The sequence below is a fragment of the Equus quagga genome, chromosome 15, assembly GCF_021613505.1.
Source record: "Equus quagga isolate Etosha38 chromosome 15, UCLA_HA_Equagga_1.0, whole genome shotgun sequence".
Lineage (NCBI taxonomy): Eukaryota > Metazoa > Chordata > Mammalia > Perissodactyla > Equidae > Equus > Equus quagga.
Genome location: NC_060281.1, coordinates 60,564,285 through 60,574,145, shown reverse-complemented (window position 1 = coordinate 60,574,145; position 9,861 = coordinate 60,564,285). Strand labels below are relative to the sequence as shown.

Genomic DNA, 9,861 nt, shown 5'->3' with positions numbered 1-9,861 from the left:
GCCTTTATGGGAGAGAAGGGAAAAGCGGAGGACCTGTAGCCGTCCTTGTGTGTTCCTCAACCGGCACAATGAGAGGTCAAAGGCAGAAGCCGGAAGAGCTTTTTTTTAGGAAGAACTGTGTGAGATGCTGTGGCCAATTTGTATGATTTACACTGTGATTTACTATAAAATACTCTGGCATGGAAGTCAGTTAACGTTTGAAGGATATTAATCTAATCCAGACTGGATACTCCAAGGCTTGGTAGGTAGCGTTTTAAATTAGCATAAAAAAGCTGGTTTTCACAAACTCTTCTTCTATCCTTACATCTACTCAACACCAGAAGAGTGTGAAACTAGCATAATGGACACTAGAAAATGATTTTTTTTTAATGAGTAAAATAAGTAGTGTTTAAACTATGGATCGGCTAGAAATGTTGAACAGATATGAACGACAACATTCTACTTAAATGAAGAACAAGAATATAACATAATATTAGAATAATAATGTTGTAATAATTCTTATATAGTGATATAAGGATCCAGCAAGCTCAGGCGCCTAATCTCTTGGGAGCTGCCCCTAGGCCTTAGAATTCCATTAGGTCTTATGTTCAGCCATTTCTGGAGGATGCTGTCATCTGATCCAACTAAAGAGTTGCCTGGATCTTTTGATCAGAATATTGTCACATCTGCCTTGAATGAACCTTTCATGCAAGGCACTGTCAGAGGGCCTAAAAAGCCAGACAGCTGGGGCTTCACTGGGCTAGCACAACAGTTTGTATAACTGTGACTGTCCTGCTTCTCATCGTTTGTAGGTATGGCAGAATTCAGCCTGACCCTTGCTTTCATTGTACCAAATACCACCTAGTAGTCAGCTTATGGGGGAGGAGACCATTGCCTTCACTTGTCTCTACCTGTTGGAAGCTTATATGAACTCCTGAAAAGATTACACATCTGTGCACAAAGAACGAGGCTGCCTGGGCAGTGAGCATACTCTGCGTTTCGGCATGACTGTGCACATAGCATTAGTGTGATGGGGACTCCAGGAAATACCACCTCGCTGGTACCTGGAGCTGGCCTCTTGAGGGAAGCCAGGAGGCAACGTTCTTGGCAGGGGCAGCTGTTGTAGGGGTGGACTGCAGCAATGGAAGGGAGGTGCCCTCGGGTGGTGTCCTGCCAGATGAGGCCACTCTTCCTGACACGCTGGTTCCTAAACTTGTGTAAGAATATTTTGGAAGTCTCTAGAAATAATTGGGTAAGCTTTGAGGGGGCTCAGAGGCCCCAAACTCTGCAGTTGAGGCCATGAGCCAGCTAGGTGCAGATTAATATCTTTCATGAGACCCTATTTGTACCACAGTGATGTCTGGGAAACAGGTTACAAGTTCTTGTGGAAGTTCTATATTATGAGTGGTGGGAATAAGCCACTGAAGGAGCATCAGGAACCACCGATCTTCCAAATGGGGCCAGGCCTGAGGTCGGGTTGACGTCCCCTTTCCTTGCAGGCAGTGGTCGGGGAAGTGATGAAGTGGGTTTTGGCACCCTCCCTTTTTGGGGATGATAAGGGAGAATGGCCCCACTGAACTTTGCCGCAGGGGAGAGCAAGGAGAAGCACTGGAAGAGAGATGACTGATTCTTGTCCTGAGTCCCAGGCCCTGAAGCTCTAGCCTTGAGGATCTACTCCGGGGAAAGTGTGGGGCTGTCCACTGGGACCTATCTTGTGCCTATATCAGAGGGTAAAGGAAAACTGTTTTTCTACTCAAAACATTTCTGACACCAAATGTATGGGTTTTTTCTCCAATTCAATAATTCTGACACTAGCTACTTAGAGTTAGCTCAGACCCCACAGGTTAAGGGCTCAGCCCCACTTCAAACACCAGTCACAAGTGGTGGGTCCCCAGGTTTCCCACACTTGACTACAAATTGGGGCTTGCCATGACCCCCTCCTAATTTGCTATGATGGCTCACAGAACCCAGGGAAAAACCTTATTTACTATCACCAGTATATTATAAAGGCTATAATAAAGGATACAAATGAACATGCGGATGAAGAAATATATAGGGTGAGGTCAGGAAAGGTCATGAGCACAGGAGCTTCTGTCCCTGTGGAACTTGGGGTGAGCCACCCTCCCGGCACGTGAATGCAGTCTTGTTCACCAACCCAAAAACTCCCCAAACCCCTTCATTTAAGGTTTTTATAGAGGTTCCATTACATAGCATGATTGATAAAATCATTGACCATTGGTGATTAACTCAACCCCCAGGTCCTTTCCCCTCCCCAGAGGTGGGGGACGGGGCTGAAAGTTCTAACCCTCTAATCATGGGCTTGGTTCCTCTGGCAACCAGCTGCCATCCTCCAAGAGTCTCCTCAGTGGCATAAACTCAGGGATGGTTAAAAGGGGCTGATGATAAATAACAATAGATGCTCCTCTCACCTCTATCACTCAGGAAATTCCAAGGCTTTCTGTGTCTGAAACAGAGGACAACGACCAAACACATAGTTCTTATTGTCTCACAAGATTACAGGGGGTCGATAAGGTTTCCTCACTTTGGGGAAGAAGTCAGAACGCTTCACCTAGAGATTCAAGTGGGAATGACTGGGAGCTGACAGAGAGGGACAGGATTGCTATGTGTGAGGACATAAAGGCTCCACTTATGCTTGAAACTGAGATAATAGAAAATTTAGTGGGACAGAGGCCAGCCCCGTGGCCGAGTTGTTAAGTTCGCACTCCGCTTCCGCAGCCCAGGGTCTCACAGTTCAGATCCTGAGTACAGTCATGGAACCACTCATCAGGCCATGCTGAGGCGGCGCCTACATGCCACAACCAGAAGGACCTACGACTACAATATACACCTACATACTGGGGGGCTTTGGGGAGAAAAAGAAGAAGACGAAGAAGAAGAAAAAAAGATTGGCAACAGATGTTAGCTCAAGTGCCTATCTTAAAAAAATTAAAAAACTGATCACTCAAAAAAAAAAAAAAGAAAAGAATGGAAATTCAATGGGACAGTCTCAAGCCAAGTTGGGGTAAGGGATTTCATTGACGCTGGGAGAGCTGATCGCTGCTGGACTAAAATGGGAATGTTGTCATGGACCCAGATGTCACCCTCAGACACACACAGCTCTTGGAGCTGAACAGTCACAACAGCATTTCCAGCCAAGACACCGACCCCAGAAAGCAATGTGGCAGCCGACGACAGGGTGGCCATCGTATACTGAAATTCTTCAGTAATAGATTTTCTGAAGCAGACACATTTCAGATTTCAAAGGACAAAAATAAAGCAGTTTAGTGACAAGTTTGATGTCCTTTATTCAAGGGAAAACAATACACAGGTTGGGGGAGTCCAGTGCCTCACAAGCAGGGGAGCACTGCTCCTGAGGGATTTGGGGCAAGAGCACATTCTATAAAGGCTGGAAGAGGCAATATGGAAACAGGGCATGAGTGGCCAGGGGGTCAGGGATTTCCTTGGAAGGCCCCATAAGGTCCTGTTTTCTAGGGTAAGTTGAGCCCGCTAAAGCTGAGTTGGGGGATTATGATGGGTCTATGCTAGGATTCCTTGACGAGTGTTTCCCATAAGTGCAGGCTGACTTAGTTTTAGATTTGTGACACAGGCCAGGCCACTGAGGTGGCCTCCATTTTGTGGGTCCCGATATACAAGTTAACTTTACCACAGGGTCTGAGGAATGTTCACTGAGGTACATTACAGAGGCTGGACTGCTGCAAATTGCCTTAATAACTCCTTAAACTCTGTTCTGGAACTAGACACTCTACTTATATCTCAGTCAATATTTTTGTATTTATAGGGCGAAAAACACCAAGCCTTGAGATGGTACATTGTGACCACCATGCTTTCAAATGGGGGAGCTGTTTTTCCCTCATGGGGCTGACCAGTATTCCTGCGAATGGTTCTGGAGCCCTATAAGTGTGATATTGCTCTTTTAAGCTATCTTAGTTTCTTAATATCACAGGATTTAACATGTCAGACCTCGTCATAAAGGAAAGAGTTTGTATTGCATTTGCCAAGTCCTCTTTGTTGAATAATTTAACTCATTAGCCAAAGGATTAAAGTCCATGTTTATTCTTCAATATAATACACATATGACAGTTATACATCTTTATAAGGCAAAGAAATACAACTGAATGAAACTATGATCAGAAATTTAAAAAATACCTGAATATGCAATCACATTATGAAGATATCTTTATTTCTTATCTACACTGATAAACTTTATCCAAAGGACGCACTGACATCTACCAGCTGGGACAACTACAAAATACATGGAAGTCAAAATATGCATGCTCAGGTCTCAGCTGTTTTCTGGTTTTTTGAGTAAATAGTAGTTGAGTTATAAGCCTTCATGGAAGGTGACACTGCCCATATAAAGACCCCTTATGGAAAACGCACCTGACTAAGTGAAGCTAGGAGAAAAATACAGCACTTCTAACATGAGAAACTGTAGGAGATTTCGTGCTATGCAAGGAAGTCATCCTAATCCAGGAATTCAACATCCAATAAGTCCAGCATCAAGTTTCCTTTAGGACAGAAAGCAATTTGCCTTTTGGAAATATAATTTTCACCTCCAAGAGGTTTTCGGCAAACATTGTGATGGATAAAAAGATGAACTTTGATTCTAACTTAAGAAAAACAGAAAGAAGTGAAAAAATAAAAAATACAGGGCTGGCCCCGTGGCGGAGTGGTTGGGTTCGCGCGCTCCGCTGCAGGCGGACCAGTGTTTCGTTGGTTCGAATCCTGGGCGCGGACATGGCACTGCTCATCAGACCACGCTGAGGCAGCGTCCCGCATGCCACAACTAGAAGGACCCACGATGAAGAATATACAACTATGTACGGGGGGCTTTGGGGAGAAAAAGGAAAAAATAAAATCTTTAAAAAAAAAATTTTAAAAATTAAAAAATAAAAAATAAATAAAAAATACAGGACAAAAGCAAGGTAGGGAGCACCATGGCCCTTGAGAAGTGAGCCCCAGCAGTGCTGTGCCCTATGCCCATGACGGAATTGCTAGGGACGGAGAGCGGAACTGAGGCCACTGACCACATCGCTGAGGGGCCCTCCTCTACCTCTCGTTACACTTACACAAATAAATTTTCCAAATGAGATTCCCTCAACTGGTCTGCAGTCCAAACTGAACAAGGACATGTATGAGACTGGCTGGCACCCCTGTCTAATGGCTGGAGCAGGGGTGGTGGGAGCAGAAGGGGCAAAAAGGAATGAAATAAAGAGGAAGACTCTCATTTCCCTAATATTAACCCACATTTTAATTCTAAAACAAGAAAAAATTTTGCTATACTAATATCTATAAAAATGGAGAAAATATAAGTTCTCACATCTTTCAAGACACATTCACATCAAAGTATGACATGACAATGACAGCATGCCTATTTACATTTTGAGGAAAGAAGGTAAAATAATATCAAGTCAGACAAAAAGCAACTAAAAACAAACCTACAGGACTCAACAGACATGAGAGTTACCCAATTTCAACCTGGAAATCTTTTCCCCAAGTTACTCAGGTGAGAATCCATTCCAGAGGTTTTCATGCCACAAACTGGGGTGTGGGTCCTATCTTCCTTGATTTTTAAATAGCAACAAATTCTGGCTAAGTGTTGGTATCTTACAAATTACAAATGTGGGCGTGCTTTTCCCTTAATAGTTCATGAGGTTTATTCCTCTCCAGGCAGTAAAAGGACCCCATCAGTGCTTAATTTCCTCCACTTACTAAAAAAATGGCAACTGCCTAATGTGAGTGAGTGAAGCCATAACTTCCATTAAGAGGGTGGAGGAGAAATACAGGCTCTCAAATCCTAATGACTTCTTGGAAAAATTGATCACAATAGCCCTAGTCTAGCCAGACTCAGCTTCTCTGGGTCCATACTCGCATCTGGTTTGATTCCCTCGCTTTGCAAAGCCCTCTTTTCCCATCAGAGCAGCAATCGACCAAGTTATGGGCTTCTGCTGGAGCAGCCACACATTGGCGTGGAGAGAGGAGACAGGATGAGTAGGAGACAAATTCTCCCATTTCACCATAACTCTAGACTGCAATAATCAACTCTGCAAGGCAAACTATCCCCAACTCTCATATAAAAGGCACCCCACTGGCCTGGGGATGCTTCCCAATCCAAATGTGGAAATTTAACTACAAATTCAAAGGAGATCCATTTTTAAAGTAGAGTCTCCTTTCTAAACCTCTAAAAGAAAAAACAAACCACACCCACTAACTGCAGGGTCATCAGTGGATTAATTTGGCAAAGAAATCATTCCTTCATTTGGCCTACGCTGTCCCTTCTATGTGTGGCCGGGCCTGGGGAAAGTTTATTTGCCAACGTGAGTCAAAGCTAGATGCACACTGCACATGTGAAAGACCTCCTGCTCAATCTGATAGAGAATCTACACCACAGGACAGAACACGCCCTTCCACGAGGGGTTTCAAATCAAACCCTTGTGTCCTATTTAGCATCCGAGTGAATGCCAGCTCTCTGTGGTCTGAGTAGTATTAATGCATGCACTGGCTTGTATTTTTCTAGACTCGATGAATACCATCAGCTAAAGATAGCACAGTAATATAACACTGCAGTCACAGGGCTTTTTTTTTTTTTTTTTTAAGAAAACTAAATTAAACATTTTAAGCATAGTCACATAACAGGAACAGGAGAAACCAACCTTGGGTAAATGCATAGGCCAAAGGAAAAAAGAAATGCATGACAGTGTAAGCGCAAATGCTAGAAAGGAGTCAGTCTTACAGCTGGCATGACCACTAAGCTGGCATGTGGCCTTCACTACATTACACATTTTCTTCTGTTGCTACTCCTCCTTTACCTTACCCAGAGAATAAGGATGTTGCACATATAGTTATGTGTGGCCATGCTGCAAGGAGTCACTAAGTGGATGTGAGAAATAATGGAGAAAAGCCAGTGCAAATCAAATCTGCCTTCACTCATACAGCCACCACGTTATTCTTACCCCATATCATCACCATTATGACAACCAGAGCCCAAAATAGACATTATCATAAGCTGATCTCAACACAATGGTTATTTGGAAATGGAAAATGAAGGAGAGCTTAAGAAGCTGAATGATGAGCTTGGATGTGTACCAGGAGTTAAGCGTGGCTTTGCCTTGTCTCTTCTTAAAGAAATGGCGCGGCTGTTTCGCTCTTTGGAGGCCCTGTACCCTTCTGTGCTGTATACAGTAGGGCTCCCTTCACTTATTAAACAGCTGTGAGGAGATGGCACACGACCTCAGGAACAAGAAGGAACTTCCAACTGGAAATCTTTCTCGTGTAGAAAAAGTGAGCAGAGGTGCTCCCCTTGTCTTCGGCTTCTGAATGCCCTTTCTTCACAGCCAGGAGCCACATGAGACTCTGCGGAGCTGAGATCACTCGTCTTCACAAAAGTTTGAGTTTACCCAGAAACTTGAGTGCTATTTCCCAGATCACTTGAACACTGGAAACAAAGCATTGTCCTTCCTCAGGATACACAGACCCATCTCTTCTTGACAACTGCAGTGAGGAAAGCTCTCAGGACTGTCAACATTATTCCAAAGGTGGCCATTTTGAAGACTCACCATGAACAGATACCTCTTGCACCGCCTCTCAAAACCAGTGTGTTCCATGCAGATGAAGCTTCAATCAGAAGAGAGGAGGGACCACATTGTGAAAATGCATGCCACTCATTTGAAAGTAGAAGCAGCTACTTGGAAGAAACTGATGCGCTTGGAGGAAAGTTTAGAATAAACGGAAGATATAATGGCTGATGCCTCTTGCCTCAGAATTCAAAGAAAGCTTATGTTCCAGAAAGCAAATTATTTATCAGTTGGATTCACCTGATTTCAGACCAAATCAAAATAATAAAGTCTGAGAAATGACGTGCTGAAGGATGCACCACACTTAGAATGTTTTCTGGGGATATAATCACTTGAAAGTCACAATTTAATGACTGGAAACAGTTTTCTCCCTCTAAATACATCCTCCAGGTTTTAAAATCCCAAATAAATCTCCAGGATGATTGCTCTAGTAATATGAGAAACAGCAGAAATAATGCATCCCTTGCCCTAGTGACTAAAATCAAAAATAAAAATAGAAAATACAACCTAAGATGGCAGGGAAATGGCTTCCCAAGTGGGCACTACCATAGGGGTGGGGACATGAGGGCAGGCGGGCAGGGCTGCAGCACTGGGTGCCCTCTGCGCACGGCCAAGGGGCTCAGAGTTCAAGCGTGGCTGCTCCTCTGGCTACGGCCACCAGTCATCACAGGGGTCAAGGCAACAGAACTGCTGATTTTTCCAAAAATCTTCTCGAAGCAGCAGCAACCACAGCAGTTTTCCTGCAAAGCAAACAAAATATGACTCTTGTTAATTCAGCAGCGCTTTTGCAATTGTCATTAGTTGGTTGCGCCCCTTAGGAAAACCACACATGAGTTTTTATAACATGTGTGTATGTGAGAGAAAAAAAGAAACCCCTTGAAGGATCCCACTGCTTACCAGAGTTGGGTTTTTTTCAGTTTTTGCAAGATATTTTAGTACTATTTGCAATATCGAAGGACAAGGCCTCTTTGTTTCCTCTGAAGCACAGCCAACTCCCAAAGTTGCTGCCACCCCGTCCGTTCTGTCAGCTCAATCCCAGCATCAAGGGGAGAGTGTGGATGGCGTGTGCGGAGGTTTCTATTTGCTTTATGACCATGTCTGACCCCAGGCCCGCACGCTGCTTGCTGTCCTACACCATTCCTACAGATGTGAGGAGGTGTGCTCCATCATGTCTCACAGGTTGGCAAAAGATGCAACAGAAACAAGAAATGAAATGCCACCAGGTTGACTTTTAGAGTGTTTCCTCAACCCATCAAAAAACCTCTAACAAATTGCAGGAGATTTATATGCCTCAATTTACATTGTGGATTATGCCTCATCCACAGGGCCTGGAAGTCGCTCTTTTTCCACAGGAATAATCTTCAACCACCAGATTTTAAAAATCAATATTATCTCAAAATTGGTTTTACTCATGATAGATCTTGCCAAAATCCCCATCTTATCCTGGCAGGAAATATTGTGAAGAATGATCTTTTCCTTTTTTTTGCACATTCTTCTCAAATGAGGCTGCTCTCAGAATTAATGTCTTAAGCTTACATTTTAATCTGACAAAAAAAAAAAATTAGGACAGTAAACTAGGAAGCATCCACCTCAAGTGGACCTGAAATGACTCTTCTCCCCTGTGGCAGGACCGAGGCGAATGTCTGGAGGGGTCCCAGAAAGGCAGGCAGCCAGCCTAAGGGACCATCAGGAGGCAGACCTGACCAAGTTCAGAGAGAGGCTCGCAGCAACCCCAACAAGATGGCGTCTAATGGGGCCAACATGACCAGCTTGGGTGCTGTTGTCTTTGTCCTCTGCGTAGCTGCCACTGCCTGGGCTGACACTCCTTCTTTTCCATCACATTAGGTTCAAAGCGCCAACTTGATGTGGAAAGACTCCTCCACCTCCTACCACCATTTCCTCCTCATACTTCCCCCACCAGACCCTGGCAGCAGGCCTGCCTTGCAAGGCAGCCTCCGGTCACCCAGTGAATTCATTCCCACCAGGCCTCAAAAGTGACTGCAGTGCCCATGGTGGGAAGGTGGTTTGTGGCAAACCCCTGGGGTTTGTGGTACCCTGGGACCAAACTGCTTTAGGAGGAGGGAGTGGAGAGACAAGGAAAAACAGGCCTGCTGCCTGTAGACTCCGGTGCTCACAACTCCCTGCCAAGGCCGGGCCGTACTCAGTGAGCTCGCACCCCAGGCCCAGGAGCACAGAGAGGGCTTTCTCTCTCCACATTGTCACACAACACAAAACTACCTTCTGCTCTTCCCAAAACTTTAATGTCCTTGCTATTTTTGACAAATGG

At 44.5% G+C, this 9,861-nt stretch overlaps 1 protein-coding gene across 1 annotated transcript in view; it reads right to left on the bottom strand.

Moving 5' to 3' along the window:
• Positions 1-5,499: 5,499 nt before the first annotated feature.
• Positions 5,500-9,861, bottom strand: part of MYLK4 (myosin light chain kinase family member 4) — a 75,238-nt gene continuing 70,876 nt past the window's right edge. Inside the window, exon 13 of the mRNA XM_046640744.1 lies at positions 5,500-8,314. The gene's annotated coding sequence lies outside the window, so the exon portion shown is untranslated. The remainder of the gene's footprint in view (positions 8,315-9,861) is intronic.